Below are 19,855 nucleotides of genomic sequence, written 5' to 3'. Positions count from 1 at the left end.
TCAGGATGATGACACTGAATTGGGCTCCCAAAGTTCAAAGCTCAAGGAGATCATCCAGGAAAAGCAAGATGACATTCATGACTCATCTCTCAACCTGGAAAGAGCTAAGTGGATAATCAATTATCTTGAGCAAAGGAACAAACAGTTAGAGGACCAACAAACTATCATGGAGTTGCAAAACATAAGAGAAAACCGGCAAGCAGCCAAGAGGAGGAAAGTCAAGTTGACACCTCTAGGACAAGAGATTAAAGCTGATCGTGAATCTTGGATTGAAAGGGAAAATATGCATTTGGAAAAGTTGCTAGAGAAGGCCAACAAAGAGAAAAACATGTTGAGGCACATGGCCTATCACTATTTGGCAAGAAACAAAAGTTGTCAAGCAAGAATTAGGACTTTGAAGGCCAAGTTGAGGAAAGCTTTGAGGAAGAGGAAAGAGCAAGACAAGCTCAAGATTTTGGCTGAGGCTTCTCTAGCCCAAAATAGCACTTAATGCAAGTCACTCAGCCCAAATTTCAAGAAATTTGGGATACTTTTTGTCAATTTTGAATTTTTGGAGCAAAACACATATTTTTCTGCCTAGTGCGTCGCGCCGCCTGGTGCTCGCTTTTGATAGGGACATCCTTTGGAGGAAAACTCAACATTTTTGGATTCCTCACGCAAAAATATGAATGCCCACAAATGGCCCGGAAATTTTTTCAAGTTTTGAGCTTCCGAAAGGGTCAAAAACACCTCAAAAATGCCCTTTCTGCCCCTTTTTGGCCACACAGGAAGCAGTGTTGGGAGAACTCACTTTTGGAGGGGAAAATGGACACTAAATTCAGAAAATTCCACCTGTTCTAGAAAGTTGATAGACCAATTTTTCCAACAAGCCCACTTGGAGCAAATTTGGTGCACGGGAAAGCCTCCAAAATCAGCTGCAAAAAGGCGCTATGCACAGGGACAGTGGCGCGGCGCACAGGATGGAAAATTGTCATTTTTGCCAAAAACTCTGTTTTTTCGCCTAGTTTTTTCTCAGTTTGACTTTTCTCTCTCTCATGGTCAAAATATTGATGTAAATTGATGTAACTTGATGGAATTTGATGTAAAAATGTTGAAAATTCACTCATGGAGGTAGATACATCATGAAAAGGTAGTTTTGAACTAAATGAATCAGTTTCCTAGGTTTTAGAGGCAAGCTTTCCCACTGCCTACTTTTTAGTTCTTAGTTTAGATCTTGTTGAAATAGCTCCTAAACTCATGAATTCGACCTCTAAAGCCTAGCACGATTTTTTTGTTGCCTATATCTAGTACTTTTTCAGTCATTTGTAAGGGTTGGACTTTTGTGAAAGCTTTAAGCAGCATTGTACATTCATCTCTATAGTTTGGCAAAGGAATAGACCAGGGTTTGCAGCATTTTGTGGGATTCTTGTGGCAAGTTGATTTGGTATTGTTTCTTCTTCTGTAATTCAAGTTTTACATGTGTTTATGTGTGCCATTCTCTCTCTCTTTTAGTTGAACTAAATGAATCAAGGATAAGGGTAGAAATCATTGAAGTTGTAGTGCTCTACCTAGGGTTTGTTTAGTTATTTATGTTTTCTAGTGTTTGAAGAGGATCCCTGAGACTTTCATGCCCTCTCCAACTCCTCACCAGTCTTAAGACTCTCCATAGCACTTATTTCAAAGTACTAAACCATTTTCCTACCTCACCCCATATAAACCTTTGCAAAACTGAGTCCATTCCCCCGACCCAAATCTGCCTTTCACAGTTGAGCCAGCAAACCAACATTAAATTCAATCAAACTCCTCTGAGCATATACCTAGCCTAAAATTAGTCTTTACATCAGTCATCTCAAGCTTTATTGATCATATTTTCCTTAGATTGACAAGGAGAGAGACCTCTCCCGACCTGGTAGGGCTAGCTACCAGGTTAAGCGTGGTTTGATGTTACCCTAGACCTACCTTTCTCAGCCTGAGGTAGATTTAGGACCTAACAAGAACCTTAAAAGGGGACTTCATGAAACCATTTAGGACTATTGCACTAGGTTCAATAGTGTTTATAGTGCCATTCCAGTTGACCTTAGGCCCCCACCTGGTTTAGCCCTGATCAAATTTCCTAATGGATTTGATTTAGATATGGCTTTCCAGTTAAGAGAAAGGAACCCCCCCTCTTTGGAAGAAATGAAAAGTGTAGCTGTAAGTGTTGAGGCTAACCTACTTTCCAAAAGAGCCAAAGCTAGAAATGAAAGAAGAATACCTGTAAAAGATGAAAGTACACCCTTTGAACAAAAGCTTGATGCTATTGTCAAAGGAATGGACAAATTGTTGGACAGAGTTGAAATTATCAAAAGAAAAGCTCCTTGGGATGGCCAACAGGCTAATTCAGGGAGATATCCTAATTTTAGAAAAAAATCAGAACCAAAATGCCGGAAAGAATATTCCTGACCAGAATATCAAACCACCTTTCCAAGAAAACTATGCAGAGGCCTCCCACTCAGAAGACCCTGAACAAGACACTCAGATAAATTTAATGGGTCTAGATGATGAGGAAGATGTCTTCCTAACTCAGGACGACCAAGAGTCCCATGTATTGAAACAATTCCAAACCCAAACAAGAGAGTCATTTGATTTTAGACAGGGATATGACTCTGCTATTTTTGAGGTACATAAGAAGTATAATTTAAGAAGCAGAAAAAGTACTGATGCCCCATAAACAAACTAGAAAACAGGTCCTAATCAACCTAAAAAGGGTTAAACAATTCGAGTGACAAAAACACTTCAGATCCTTTCAAGAACAAATCAAAACCCCTCCAACCCCACCATAGAAGATGTTTCTGATAATCATCCCAACAATGAATAACCTTCCACTTCACTTCCCTTTAAGAAAACAATAGAAGAGTCTCCAAAGATCGAATTAGAAAAATCAGCAAAGCATGTCCCGAATCCTGAAAGAGAAGAAAACATAGAAAACATTGCTGCCAGAAATTCAAAAGTTCAAACAGACAAAGTAATCCTGCCCTTTAATCTTGGAGCAGAGGTAGTGAAGCTTAAAATCTCAGTTCCTTTGATAGAACTGGTAAAACATGATATTTACAGGTCTCAGATAAACAAATCATTAAATATCATCGAAAATGCAGATTCTGTAAATCTTTTTGATGACCGGCTTAAGTTGATTTTTGGCCTTGAAGTAAATGGGAAACCACTAGAAGGAGGGATACCACCCTTCTATGTCAGTCTCAATATCCATGATAAGATTTTGCATAATGCCATGTTCGACTCTGGTGCTTCACACAATCTCATGCCTAAGTCTGTTATGGAGAAACTCAACTTAGACATCACTAGACCCTATAGGGATTTATTTTCCTTTGATTAAAGTCAAGTGAGGTGTTTAGGGCTTATAAAGGATTTATGTGTTTCATTGGTCCAATACCCTACCAAAAACTATACTCATAGACATAGTGGTAGCAGACATTCCACCCAAGTATGGCATGCTATTGTCCAGATCCTAAGGTGCCAAACTTGTTATGAAACCAGCTCACAAAAAGATAGAAAAGATAGATCAACGCCTTAGAATTTAGCCTCTTCGAGGGGGCAACCTCCTTTACATTACACAAATGAATGATTCTTTGATGATTCAAATGAAAAAACCTCCTTTCTACATATAGGAGTCTAAGGAGTCACAATATAACCCAGCCGACCTAACAATAATAATATAAAGCCACAAAAATAACAATAGAGGGATTCTATGGGGCACAGTAATAACAATATGGGGATAATAGGGGCACAACAATATTAATAAGGGATACAACTACAATAGTAATGGGGTAATCACTAGTATTATAGGGACCTAACATGCCCCTCTCCTTCCAAAAAGTGTTGTCCTCAATTCTTGAGTAGTTCTAGATGCTTCTGTATAAAATTCTCATCCTCCCATGTGGAATCTTCAGTGGATAAGTTCTTCCACTTGATGAGATACTCCGAAATTGATCAATTTCATAGCTGTTGAGTTCTTGTTTCTGTGACTTCTTCTGGTTCCAATATAACTTTTCCTTCCTCGTCAAGTTCTGGCAATATTGTTTGAACTGGGAGCTTGTCACCTATAACCTTCTTTAAACATGAAACATGGAAAACTGGGTGCACTCGAGAAGTTGCAGGAAGCTCTAATTTGTATTCCATGGTACCAATATTTTGCAACACCTTGTACGGACCATAATACTTTGGTGATAATTTATTATCCTTCTTAGCTTGCTTGAGGGACATTTGTTTATATGGTTATAGTTGTAGGAATACCCAATCACCTAGATCAAAACCTCTTTCGTTGCGATGTTGATCTTCCTGTTGTTTCATTCTATTATGTGCCAACACAAGGTTATCCTTTAAGAGTTGGAGGACTTGTTGTTGATGTTCGATGTGATGTTCCACTGCTTGAACATTAGAATTTTCTCTTAAATATGATATGATGGATGGTGGCTGATATCCATAAAGTGCCATAAATGGGGTCATTTTTGTCGCTGTATGGAAGGAAGTGTTATACCACCATTCAGCGAGAGGCAACCATTTGACCCATTGTGTCTGTTTATCAGATACAAAGCAACGAAGATATCCTTCCAAACATTTGTTTACTATCTCAGTTTTCCCATCAGATTGAGGATGATAAGATGAGGTATGAGCTAACTGAGTACCAAGACAAGAAAATAATTTAGTCCAAAAATTTCCAGTGAAAATGGGATCTTTGTCACTTACAATAATCTTTGGATTTCCATGTAGCTTTTGAATTGTTTCCATAAATGCAGTAGAAATTGTACTGGCTTTAAATGGATGTGATAATTCACAAAAGTGTGCATACTTTGTAAGTCTGTCAACTACCACCATGATGACACTCTTTCCCTCAGACTTGGGTAAACCTGTGATAAAATCCATTGAAACCTCCTCCCAACATCGGCTTGGAATGGATAAAGGTTGTAATAGATCTGGGGTCTTAATTGTTTCAACTTTATTTTGTTGGCAAACCAAACATTTCGCCACAAACTTTTGAATATCCAATTTAAGGCCATCCCAAAAAAATTCCTTCTTAACCCTGTGGTAAGTTTTTAAAAATCCTGAGTGCCCTCCTAAGGGAGAAGTGTGAAATTCCATAAGAATCTTTTGTTTGAGTTGGGAATTCTTACAGAGGTATAAGCAATCTTTGTACCATAATGAATGATTTTGCCAGCTAAATGTATCAGATGTACTGGAACCTTGTTGTAACCTTCAAATAAGTGCCCACACTTCTTCATCATTCTTCGATTCCTCCCTTGCTTCGTTTATCCAATCTGGTTGGATAATAGAAATGGCGCACAACAATTCTTCCACATCCTCATCCTTTCTTGAGAGTGCATCTGCCACCACATTTTGCTTCCCTTTTTTGTAGATGATTTCAAAGTCATAACCCAACATCTTTGTGACCCACTTTTGTTGCTTTTTAGAGGATAATCTTTGTTCTAAAAAGTATTTAAGGCTATCATGATCCATTTTTACCTTGAAGTGTCTTCCCATTAGGTAGGGTCGCCATTTATTAAGTGCATGTAGTATTGCCAACATTTCCTTCTCATAAATAGCTTTGTGTAAAAACTTTCCCTTAATTGGACTACTTTCAAAAATAATGGGTCTTTCATATTTCATTAAAACTGCACCAATTCCATTTCCTGAAGCATCACATTCCACAACAAAGGTTTTTGTGAAGTCCGGTGTAGCTAAGACCATTGATTGGCACCTTGCTTCTTTAAGATTTTTGAAGGCCTTTATTGCTTCTGGAGTCCATGAAAATGTATCTTTCTTCAATAATGTTGTTATAGGTGCTGCTATTCTCCCATAATTCTTAACAAACTTGCGATAATACCGTGTCAACTTGAGAAATCCTGGCAGATGCTTTATGGATGTGGGTATTTTCCATTCCTTAATGGATTTAATTTTGCTAGTGTCTACCTTAACTCCTTCATGAGATACAATATGACCCAGATATTCCACCTCTTGTACTCCAAAGAAACATTTGGATTTTTTTCATATAATTATTTCTCCTCCAATAGTTGTAGCACCCTGTCAACATGTTCAACATGATCCTTCCAAGACTTGTTGTAGATTAGTATATCATCAAAAAATACTAACACAAATTTTCTAAGGAAGGGTTTGAAAATGGAATTCATCAAACCTTGAAATGTAGAAGGTGCATTGGTAAGGCCAAAAGGCATGACCAAAAATTCATAATGACCCTCATGAGTTCTAAATGCTTTTTTCAGAATGTCTTCAGTCTTCATTCTGATTTGATGATATCATGAATGAAGATCCAACTTGGTGAAGTAAATTGATCCATGCAATTCATCCAGTAATTCATCAATGACAGGAATGGGAAACTTATCTTTAATAGTGAGCTTGTTGAGCTCCCTATAATCCAGACACATGCACCATGATCCATCCTTCTTGTGCACCAATACTACTCAAGCAGAGAAAGAACTTTGACAAGGTTGAATTATACCAGCCTCTAGTATTTCTGCAACCATACGTTCAATTTCACTTTTTTGGGCATAGAGATATCTATACGGCCTGATGTTTGGAGGAACACTTCCTGGAATCAGATGAATAGCATGATCATGATCACGAATAGGTGGGAGACCTTTGGGAGTCTCAAATACCTTGGAATGTTTGTCCAATACTTTTTGGAGATCTAGATAAATAGATGATTTCGATGTGGAAACATCTAGCGAACATAATTGTGCAATTACACCTCTTTGTTCCTTTTTTAGAAGCTTTGTCATACAGTTAGAGTTGATTATATTTCTCAGTTTCCCTACAATACCCCTTAATTCAACTTCCTTTCCTTCCGCAGAAAATTTCATGAAAAGTTCTTGAAAATTAAAAGCTATTGTACCCAAGAATTGTAGCCATTGGACTCCTAGTACAACATCAGCACCTCCCATTGGAATGGAAAGCATTGGGCTAGTCAATACATATTCTCCCATGGATAGCTTGATATTATGGCACTTTCCAGAGCAATTTATTGTTCCTCCATTTGCAACCATCACTTGACACTCTGGTGCTAGATATAGGAAGAAATTCAATTCTTTTGCTACCTTACAATGAATAAAATTGTGCGTACATCCTGTTAGCGCTTGAAATTTCACCTCAGGCTGAGAAAGGTAAACCTCAAGGCAACATCAAACCACTTAGCCTCGTAGCTAGCCCTACGGGGCAGGAGAGGGCTCTCTCCGGTCTATCTCAGTCAAAATCTTCAATGGGCGAGATAACCAATAGGGTAACACTGATTTTAGGCTAGTAAACTGATCAAAAGGGTTGATTTTGGGTTTTTAGGGTTTTTGGTGGCAAATTGAGGAGATGGCAATTTTGGGTGCGGGGATTGGACACAGTTTCTGCAGGGGGTTCTTTGGGGCGAGATAGGAGACAGTATTGATGCCTTAGATTGAGGTGAATGGATGAGAAAGACAAGTGAGGAGCTAAGGAGAGCAAACAATAACTTTGAATTCTCCTTAAACAGTAGAAAACATTTAAATTAAGCAAACTTAAAAGCAGAGGATGACAGTCATGAGTTCTACTTTAACACTTCATTTTCCTAATTTGCAGAAGGAAAGAAAGGAAATGATTCACATAACACACTTACAAGTACATAGAGAAACACACCATCAATACATGTAACCACAAGAATCCCAAAAAGGACTGCAAAACCTTGGTCTTCCTTAGCCAAAAATTGTAGAGATACAGTGAATAATACAATGATAGCTTCTCCCTCAAGAGTCCAACCATGAAAATGAGCAAGAAAGTACATAATATAGGCCATATAACATCTTTCCCTGCCTCTAGGGGTCGATCTCATCCTTCTAGGAGCTGTTTCAACCAATTCTAAACTAAGCACTAAAAACTAGGCAATCAAAACAACTTGCCTCTATAAGCTAGGAAACCAATTCATTCATTAAATGCATGCTATTTCATGAATGAATCTTCTAGAGAAGGTAAATAAGTGTCATGTCAACATAAAAATACATTAATTACATCAAAGAGGGTGAAAAATCCCATCAAAAGTCAAAACTAGTAAAAGCTGGGCGAATCCATGAGCTGTAAGTGAAAAATTGTGAAAATTGCCTGATGGGTCGCGCGCCAAATCCTAACGGGTCGCGCGCCTTTGAGAGCACGTTTGGGGAACTTCCAGGTGTCCAAATTGAGCAAGCGTATGCTTGTTGGAAAGGTCTGTGAGTCTACTTTCCAACCCAACTGGAATTTCTGAATTTGGTGGTCATTTGCCCCTCCAAAATTGCAATCTCCCAAGACTGCTTTCTGTGTCTCAAAAATGTGGCAGAAAGTCATTTTTTGCTTGTTTTTTTACTTTCTGGAGGCCCAAAACTTCATAAAATCTCTTGTAAATGGATGAGCATATGTAACTTTTCATGAAAAATCTGGAAATTCTGAGTTTTTGCAAAATGGAGTTGCCAAGAGAAAGGGTCGCGCGGGGGGTGAGACCCGTTAATGGACAAAACCTGTAAATTGCCTGAAAAAACCAAAATTGACCCAAAATGTTCAAAATTTCTTGGGATTTGTGCTATGGCTGAGCTATTTAGTGCCTTTCTCCTTCAAGGAAGCCTCGGCCAAAATGTGGAGGGGATCGGGCCTCTTTCTCCTTTTTTGTGCCTTGGCTAACTGCCTTTGGAACATCTTCATCTTCGCCTTGCACACGTGCATCTACGCCCAATAATGGTTCTTCATGTTTCTCAACAATTTCTTATCTTGGTTGGCCTTAGCCAACAGCCTCTCCAAGTGAGCATTGAGCTGGATAAGCATAGACTCTCGTTCAGCGAGCAATGGATCACCGGGTCTTCTTCGATTCAAGTTGCGGTCACTACGAATCCTCCACAACTCATCAAGAGCTTGCTCATCCTCCAACTGCTTGTTGCGCTGCTCTAGATATGAGATTTTCCATTGTGCCCCCTCTAATCTCCTCTGCAATGCATCATTTTCAGCTCTAAGGTGCTGTATGATCTCCTTTGACTCTCGGCTAGGAGAACTGACATCAAGATCAATAAGCTCTATATCTGGAACACCTGATGGTCCCTCATCAATCCTGGGCTGCTTGCCCCTCTCTGATACCTGTGCTGCTGAAAAAAGCGAGGCCCCTTCCACCTGATGTGGAGATAACACTCGCTGAGCCGATGAAGAAGGCGAGACCCCTTCCACATGCTGTGGAGAAAGTACTCGCCGAGCTGCTGCAAATAAGGCCCTTTGGCCTCTCTGATAGGTGACCAATGGTGAGGAGCTGACATGTCTAGTCATGGGGATGTCATGCTGCTGTGATGGTCCTCCCTCCTCGTGAATAACCTCAGGATGTGGCGGTGGTGGTGCTGTGAAAAGCTCACGAGAGATAAACTCCTCCCATGAGATGCCCTGCTGAGCCAACTGATGTAATACCACAAGCTGAATCAAACCATAATGGTAAAGGCTCCTATACTACTGTGTCGGGCTCTTCCTCTGCATCATGGACACCATCCTCTCAATGTTCTGTCAGAAGAAAACAGGGATGTTCATCATCCGTACCCGTGTGAAATGCATCAATAGGCGAATATGGTACGAATATACCTATGAAAATCTGCCCTCACAGGTAAAATAGAGCATGATGAGCCTCATCATGGGAGCATACTCACTCCTGAGAAATCTGAAGGGAAACACACCTGTCAAGTGTCTCATGAGTGCTGGTCTAACGAAAGGCTCAAAATGAACACTGTCCAACACCTTGCGCTTATTCCATACCTCTCCGACATTAGGTATCCTTGTGGCCTGTGCAATCATCTCGGGTGTCAATGTAAAGTCTACCCCGGCAAGGTTGACATGTCCATCATGCAAATGTAAAACAAATAGGCGAGCCAACTCTCTGTGATGCTGAATCCGAGAGATCCTCTCGCAAAACTCATAACAAGACATATACTGGAAACATGAAACTGCCATAGGACAAGCTTGTAAATCTGTCAAAGAAGTGGGCTCCTCTCTCTTATGATGACCACCCTTTCCACCCTTATGAGGCCTCCTCTGTACCTCAAACTCTGAAGCTGATGCTTGGTCATCACTTTGCTCGTAATTGGTTTCGGTTTCTGACATTGTTTAAGGAGCAAAGTGGCTGAAATGTACTGCTATTTCTGCTTGGTAAAATGCTGATTAAAATGTTGTTTCAAGGGGACAAGGAGCACGAGGGGAATGTTAGGGGAGGGACATTTTAAAGGGAAAATGGGAATAAATATATAAAACAGGGATTTTTGGGAAAAATCATTGCAAAATCATTGCATATGCATCATTATATAAATTTGTTTACATGGGTATTATGAGAGGTAGGGTTAGGGCTTGATTTTTTTTTTATTTTTTAGGGAAGAGGGGTAGGGTTTAGGTTTTCTTTACAAATTTAAAAGGGAAATTTACATAGGAAGACAAGGAAAATGAAATGGGAAATGGGGAAAAAATGATTACAAGGGAATACCTTAAAACAGCATAAAACCCTAGCCATTTTTTACAATTTTAAACCACAGCCACATGGAGCTTTTCTCTTGCAAATATAGATCTTTAAAAATGCAATCACGATTTCCTTAGACCATAACAAGCAACAATTTTTAAGCTTGAGGGCCTACCTCACACAATCCGGCGATTTTGTGGCTCCTTGGTGAAATTTGCAGGCGGTTTTATAAGGAGGGCGCTGACGGGTCGCGCGCCTCACCCAACGGGTCGCGCGCCACTGACGGGTCGCGCCCGTTATAAATTTGCACTGTCGGAGGGCGCTCAACGGGTCGCGCGCCTCTGACGGGTCGCGCGCCTGGTCTGACGGGTCGCGCGCCTGTCCAGCTCAAAAACTTCGTCCAATCTCTCGCCCAATCTCTCTTGCAAGTGACTTAGATGCACAATGAGGCTCGATGGAGGGAGATTGGGCTTTTATAACCTTGATTTGAATTAATTTCATGCCCAAACCCACTTTATAATGTTTTTCTTTGACACTTTATGAACTTGATGTTTTTGGTTTCCTTTTATCCTGAAATTGACTAATTTGATGCTTTTGCTCGATACTTTTTGTAGGGATAACATATGAGGGATCTTGGCAAGGGAGCCAGGGTTACATGCTGTCTTTGGAAGCCTTTTGAAATTTTACCATTTTTACAAAATTTTGAAAAATGACCTTGGCTTTAAAAACAGGGTTTTTAAATCCAAGGTGAAATTTAACTGTACAAGATAGAAATTTTCGAAGAAACACTTTGAAAAACATCCCTCTGGCTTGCTGGGCACTTATTGACCTTCAGAGACAATGACCTTGAAGACAAACTTGACCAAAACCCTAGACCTAGAATTTGATTTCAAGACAAGACAAGCTTGAAAGAGATTAAGGATTGAAATGACTTTGATCCAGCAATGCCAAGAGGGGGACAAAGACACCAGCTCCTCCATCAGGGTTATGGCATGCCTAATGGAATGCAAAAATTGACACTGATGAGACACCTACTTATGCAAATGCAAAGAGTTTTGATCGCTGATGGAGGGCTACTAGACAGACTCTAACACATCCTGAATCAATCAACACTATTACCTTTTTCTTCTTAATTTGTCCTTCTATCTTGATGGTTTGAGGAGTGGTAGTTCCTGCCAATGCATTACAAGATATGGTCAGATTCATTTCTTCTTTATCTAGGCTTTGTTGCTGGGGTATATCCTCTTCTTTTGACCTTTCTTTCTCCTTTTCTTCTTCCTCTTCACAATCTATGTAGAATAATTTCTTCTTATCACACTTATGACCTTTAGTGTATTTTCTATCACAACTGTAACAAAGCCATTTTGCTCTTTTTTCTTCCAATTTTTGTGGTGTCAACCTTATAGGTTGTGGAAGACTAGGGGCAACAACACTTCCATATTTATAGTTGTGACTGGTATGCTTCCTGGTTGCCATAATTTTGCTTTCCATTTTTCTTGCTAACCTGAATGCCTTCTCTAAGGAATCAGGTTCCCAAAGGTGAACATCATGTTGGATATTATCCTTTAAAGTCCCTGTGACCACATCAATCCTATGCTCCTCTGGAATATTTTTTACCCTTATGTTCAATTTTTGGAACTCCTCATTGCGCTCCATTATTGAACCCTTTTGTTTGAGACTTATCAATTGGCTAAAAAAAGTGTTGCTTTTTGTATCCTCATAATGTGTTGTTAATTATTTTGTAAAAATTGCCCAAGAGCAAAGTCATTGATACCATACAAACTGATTTGGTTCCAAATATAAATTTGCAATATGTACCTTTTGTGTGTTTTTCACATTATTGAGATCGAAAAATTGCTCCATCTGTAATATCCATGTTGCGGGATCCTTTCCATCAAACTTCCTCATATAGATTTTTGGAATATGGTGGGTCTTTGATCCAACATTAGAGTCTATGAAATCATGATTAACATTTCTTTTGTTTGCATCATGAGTTTCCTTTACTAGCCTTTCACCATTAGTAAGTATTTCTTGTAGAAAATTTGTCAAATCTGTCTTCAAATTTGCCATGTCTGCCTTCAAATTTGTCTTCAAATCTGCCATGTCTATCTTCAAATCTATATTCAAATCATCCATCTTAGCTTCCATGCCATTCATCTTAGCTTCCATGCCCTTTATCTTAGATTCCACGCTATTTATCTTAGCTTCTGTTAGCTTTTGTGAGAGTGACACTTGTTGCACTTGGTCTTGTAATTTTGATATATCATGTAGCATTTCTTCTTCTTCTTCATGAGTCATGCTAGAGCTTTTAGGTTGCTTACTAGGTGTTTTCATTTTCTTTCCTCGGGGCATCATTTACCGATAATAATTCTCTACTATTCCCTTTGAATGCCTTCAAAATAATTTTTCAAACCAAGCTTAAGCAAAAATTTAAAAAATCTACACACCTTTTTTTCACTTTGTAGGAGCTTGATATTGCCTCTAATGTATATCTGTAATTTTGAATCATCTAGTTCTAAAGTTACGACTTGCAGTAGTCCTCTGTTTCATCTTTCCAATGCCACCAGTCTGATCCAAATTGGATTCTCTAAGGAAGAGTTATGCCAAATCTCCCACAGTGACCTAATTATAGACTAGTTCAGTAGAGCGAACTTGTACGACATGCCACGTGTCCCTGTTTTGATCCTTGGCTCTAAAAAATATATACAAGAAAATGCAGTCCATTCTATTTCCGTACCTTCTTACGAAACTTCAATCTGATGCTCAGAGAGAAAGTTATGATGATTTTCCCCAAGTCACCTATTTGGAATGTAATTCAGGAGTTTGCAAAAAGACCAACTTCCTCAGAACATATCTCCGCAATTATAGTGCGAAAAGCTCTAAAATTTGGATCCAAGGTTCATTGAGATTTCTCCTCAAATAGGTTTTTTTTTTTCGCTTCTGAAACGTCGCAGAAAAAAAGTTATAGCGAAAATTATACAATGACCTATTTGGAGCAGCGAAACCCTAGAATCGAAAGCTCTGATACCAAATGTTATGAAACCAGTTCACCCAAAGATAGAAAAGATAGATCAACGCCTTAGAATTCAGCCTCTTCGAGGGGGAAACCTACTTTACATTACACAAATGAATGATTCTTTGATGATTCAAATGACAAAACCTCCTTTCTATATATAGGAGTCTAAGGAGTCACAATATAACCCAACCGACCTAACAATAATAATATAAAGCCACAAAAATAACAATAGAGGGATTCTATGGGGCACAGTAATAAAAATATGGGGATAATAGGGGCACAAAAATATTAATAAGGGATACAATTACAATAGTAATGGGGTAATCGCTAGTATTATAGGGACCTAACAAAACTTCAAGGGTCTCTACAACTAGATATGTCATACGCTACCATATCTGTTTTTGGACAACCAAAGAAACTATATAGAGAAACTTTAATGAAGTATGTAGTTAGTCAGGAGAAACCTCAAAACTTTCCTATTTACTTAGTGCATTCTGATATGGATTCCTTTATTCTCTATAATGTAGTAACTGATTTAGATGATAGTCCAAATGGTATAGCAGCAGAACCAAAAGAAATTGTAAAAGAAAAGTCAACTGTCCAAATTCAAGAGATATTAGATGAAAAAGAAAACCTAGATACCTTAGCTAAGAAAGATCCCATTACTCCTGATACAAATTATGAACATGAAATATTATGGCATTTAGAGTTTGATGGTTTAGTAAACAAACTAGGTGTAAGTGTAGGGGTATGGATCTATAACTTAGAAAATGATCATGCAAAGGGACACGCCTATAGGCTAAATTTCAAATGCACAAACAATATGGCAGAATACAAAGCACTCCTGCTAGGCCTCAAGCTATTCAAAGGATTAGGAGCTATAAGGGTATCAATCATGGGAGATTCTGAACTAATAGTTAAACAGATTAATGGAGTTTACATAACCAGAGACCCTAGATTAGGACTTTATAGAGGTACAATTGTAGAAATCCTTAACACTTTTTTAGAAACCAAGCTTGCAACTATTCCTAGAAAACATAACATGCAAGCTCATAGCCTGGCTATGTTTGCTAGCACCTACAAATTGCCTTTTCAGCACAATCACCAGTATACTGTTGAGGTTAGGCACATGCCAACTATACCTGATAATCTTAAGAACTTGCAAGTTTTTGAAAATGATAAGAAAATTAATCACTTTCTGACATTAGATGAATAATTTGCTAGCATTAATATAGATGTAGACATAGTTTCAGATTTTGATCACACTAATGAGTTAGACATTAACAAATTGGAAGAAAACTCAATAAAAATGCTTCACCCTACTAAATTCATGAAAACAGATATTCAGGACTTAAAGAAAATGGATATTGATGAAATAATTGATGATGAAACTGAAGTAATAAATCTCAAAGATAACCAATTACCAAAGGGATTAACTTCTTTGGAGGACTTATTTGACTCTAATGATATTCCTAAAAAGCCTAAGATGGAGCCCTTGAAAGCAGACATTGAAGAATGCAACATAGGAACTCAAGAGAATCCTAAACTGATAAAATTTTCCAAATCATTACCCCTTGATGAAAAATTGAAATATATTGAGCTAATGAAAGAATTCTAGGATGTTTTTGCTTGGAGTTATGAAGACTTAAAATCCTATGATACCAATATCATACAACACACTATCCCTTTGAAAGAAGATCAGAAACCTTTTAGGCAAAAGCTAAGAAGAATTAATCATGTTTTATTACCTTCCATTGAAAAAGAGATCAAACGAATGTATGAAGCGGGAGTCATTGCCCCCATTAGGGTTTCAGATGGGGTGTCTAATCTTGTCCCTACAAGATAAATCAGACTATATGTTGACCTTAGAAATTTGAACAAAGTCTCACTCAAAGACAACTATCCCTTACCTAAAATGGATCACATACTGCAAAGGGTAGTAGGTTCTACAAGGATTTCACTTTTAGATGGATTCTCAGGTTACAACCAAATTTTAGTCCATCCTGATGATCAAGCAAAAACTGCATTCACAACACCATGGGGCACCTTCATGTATGTCAAAATGCCCTTTGGATTGAAAAATGCAAGGGCCACCTTTCAAAGGGAAATGGATATTGCCTTTGCAAAGGAAATCCATGATTTCTTGGTTATATACCTTGATGATATAACAATCTTTTCAAAGTCAGATCAACAACACCTGGATCATCTCACGCAAGTTTTTCTTAAATGTAGAAAATTGGTTATCTCTCTAAACCCAACGAAATCTTTATTTGGTTTGGAAAAGGGAAAACTGTTAGGCCACATTATCTCTAAATATGGAATCTGGATTGACCCAAACAAGATTGAAGCTACTTTGCAAATACCTCACCCAAGAAACATTAAATAACTTTAGGCACTTTTAGGAAAAATAAACTTTTTAAAGAAGATTCATCTCTAATCTAGCTGAAATAATTAGATTATTGAATAACATGTTGAAAAAAGATTCGACTATTAAGTGGACAGTAGAGGCTAAACAATCATTCAAAGAAATAAAATTAGCCTTAACTCAAACACCAGTCCTCACAAGCCCAAAATTTGACAGAGACTTCATTATCTTTTCCTTTGCATCAGAACACACCATAGCTGCAGTTTTACTACAAAAGGATGATCAAGGATGTGAAAAACCAATAGCCTTTTTTAGTAAAGCTCTTAGAGATGCCTCATTAAAGTATAAAATAATGGAGAAACAAGATTTTTCTTTGGTAAAAGCTATTAAAGATTTCAGAGTGTATATTTTGTATTCTCATGTAGTAGCTTATGTTCCCAATGTTGTAGTCAAAGATATCCTAACACAGGATGGAGTTGATGGCAAGAGGGGAAAATGGATAGCTACTATTTTAGAATATGATATAGAGATAAAACCTACAAAGTTAATTAAAGGTCAGGGGTTGGCCAAACTTATGGCAGAAACAAATTGCCAAGCCCTAGACATAAATTTGATTGCAGAACTGGATAACAAACAGGAGATGGCGACTCCACAGATCAGCCAGCCCTTTCTAGATTCCCCCTGGTATGCTGATATTATATATGTTCTACAAAACCTGCAGGCTCCTCCAGGGTTATCCAGAACTAAGAGTAGGTTTTTGAAAATGAAAGCTTCGAAATTTTGCATTATGGATAATACTTTATTTTGGAAAAATCATGAAGGCATTTTGTTAAACTGTTTATTAAAAGAAGAATCTAACAAAGTACTCCAAGAATTTCATGCAAGGGATTGTGGTGGGCATCTCTACTAGAAGTCAACTGCTAACAAAATTCTAAGAGCTGGATTTTACTGGTCAACCTTGTTTTCAGATGTTAAAAAATTTGTAACTTCCTATCACAAGTGTCAGATCTTTGAAGGAAAAAGAAAACTCTTACCCTTGCCTTTGAAACCTATTTCCACATAATAACCTTTTCAACAATGGGGTCTTGACTTCATTGGAGAAATCCATCAACCCTAATTTGCTCACCATAAATGGATACTCACTGCAACTGATTACTTTACCAAATGGATAGAAGCTATTCCCTCTAGACAGGCCATTGATACCATAATAATAGGTTTTCTAGAGGCTAATATTATGTCTAGGTTTGGTTGTCCCAACAAAATTATCACAGATAATGCTGCAGCCTTCAAGTCAAAGAAAATGATTGATTTTTGTCACAAATATCATATAACACTTGGTCATTCCACAGCTTACTATCCTCAAGGGAATGGGCTTGTAGAATCCTCCAATAAAATTCTAATGAATATTATCAAAAAACTATTGGAGGACAATAAGAAAACTTGGAACAAGAAATTGACCAGTGCTTTGTGAGCAGATAGGCTTACAGCTAAGAAACCAATTGGAACTAGTCCCTATGAGCTCGTGTATGGAATGGAGGCAGTCTTCCCCTCATCTTTAGGAGTTCCAGTCATGAAATTACTTCAAGAAGCCCAAGTGGAACCAAATGATATACAGAGGAGAATTAACCAGACTATCCATTTACAGCAAACCAGGGAGGAAGTATACAATAGAGCCCAAGTACTGCAAGAAAAACTTAAGAAGATTTTTGACAAAAGGACCAAAGCAGAAGACTTCTATCTGGGAGACAAAGTTTTGAAGTGGGATTCCAGAAGAGAGGACAAAGGGAAACATGGGAAGTTTTACTTCCTGTGGAAAGGGCGATACATTATATATGCCTTCAAAGGAAAAAATTAATATTTTCCTAAAGAATTGAATGGTGCAGAGATTGAAGGAGGACCAGTCAACGGTTAGATGTTAAAACACTACATTGACCCAATTTACTAATTTTACAAGTTCAATTGTACATACTATATCCTTCATAATGTTCAATGTTGATTGGATGGTAAAAGTTCTGAAGTTAAAGCCCGAAGAGAAGGCCCTAAGCTTCAGAAGTATTACTGTCATACATACCAATAAAGCAACAGGTAAAAGGAGATTTGTAGAGCACAATCAAAGTCTTTCAAAGGCCAATGATCTACAGTTTTTGACTTTCCACCATGAAAAGCCATCCTCAAGTGGAGCCACTATTATGTTCCTATACCAATAGGTGTCATATATCATGATTGACTTGGTTTAGCTCTGAAATATGTACATACCTTTGCTTGTTGAAAATGTTTTCCATATTTGTAAAAAATAAAAATAATTAAAAAATGTAAAGAGGATATGCCCTAAAAGAAAAATCAAAGAGCAAAAAGAATAAAGAAAAGGTCAAAAAAAAAATGAAACAAAATGAACCCCAAGAAAAATAAAAGAAAGTGTGCAAGCCCAAATGCCACTACTATTTCACTTTTTGTATAAATAAATTGTGTGCAACTTGTTACTTATGCCACAATCCATGGTAACCAAATAGTTTAAACTTGGTTATTCCATGTTTTCAATTTCATGCTTAGAGATAGAGAATAAAATCTGACCAAACTGTTTAATCTTGGCAGATAAGTAGATAGGTAGAGTGAATAAAAGGAGCTCAACAATTTAATCTGAGCCCTTGGATGTAATAAGGATAGACTTAGATATATTTCCATTGTAAAAGAAAAGAAAAGCTTGATAAGGGTTTGCCAGTTCAAGTGCACCCTAATAAAGAAGAAAAAATGGTAGGATAAGTAGGTAGGGTAAGTAGATGATTGGTTGCAGAATTATGCATGATGAATGATTATCCAAATATCAAGTCATATACTTTCATCATCAAAAGCACTTAAAGATATGGATGACAATGAAGACATTTACATCATGGACAAAAGTCAAACTAATTAACTTCCTCACTCATTTTTTCCCTAAATTTTACTAATTTCCCATAAGTACTAAAGGCACCAACAACTTGAAAGTTAAAGGGGCTCAAAGCATTTCTCTGACTTCTGGAGGGACTGGACCCTCGACCCAATAACTTGTAAGGCCTAAGTGCTAAAACCCCTTCATCAAAAGTCACCCCCTTCATAATTCATTCATTTCCTTCAAATCCTTTTCCTAAGGTAAAATCACTCTTTTACTTAGGAAAAATAAATGGTTCTTTATAAAACCCCCCCAAACACATTTTAGCCTAAGTCATAATGTTGAATGATGAATGTATTTTGGAAACATTTACTTAGCGCATTCACTTTTCCATGGTCATATTAACTCTTAATTCTTATCATTTATTTAACTCCCGAAATAAATTACCCTTTCGCATATTATTACTAATAATCCCAAAATAAATAAATATCCCCTCCCGATGGTTTGAAAAATAAACCATAAATAAAGTTAATTAAACTGGATTAGTTAATCGAATCGTTATTAATTAAGAGCCAAACCCCAACGGATTAAAAAAGGGATTAATTAGTCATCTGGACTAATTAAATAACCTCTCTGCCAATACCATCATTGCCGATATAATTAAGTCATTTTAATTATTGTAATTATGTAGCAGGCCCCCTCCATTAACTCCCTAACACTTTTCGTCACTAATTGTCGTTCAATCTGTCCTCCCTCATCCGATGACTCTCACCCATATCACGCGGGCCTTTTGGTCAAACGTTAACCACGCGATGAAAGTTGTTTTGACTTTTCGCCAATGCTACGTGTCATCCCATTTGTGGCATCGTGTGACCCTCTGCCAAAACCACCAACCTCCCACGAGCTGTGCGATAAATCTTGCTTACCGCCTCCACTAAACGACAAAGTGTCCTATCGGTTAATAAAACCAACTGTTATTTTCCCATCCACCCACCGAAATCCAAAAAATCATTGACTTTGGGCATAAAAACAAAAATACTCATTGTTTTCCATTTTTTCCAAGAAAATAAAGTTTTGCTTCCGTGCATGCACAGAGTACGTCCAGACTAGCAACTGACTCCCAACCGTCAACCGCCATCAGTGTTGAACTCCAAG

Source organism: Pinus tabuliformis, chromosome 2_1, assembly GCF_031772625.1.
Source record: "Pinus tabuliformis cultivar Carrire ecotype Pingquan chromosome 2_1, CPIR1, whole genome shotgun sequence".
In the NCBI taxonomy this organism is placed as follows: Eukaryota; Viridiplantae; Streptophyta; class Pinopsida; order Pinales; family Pinaceae; genus Pinus; species Pinus tabuliformis.
The sequence above is the reverse complement of the archived record's forward strand: the minus strand, read 5'-3'. Positions refer to the sequence as shown.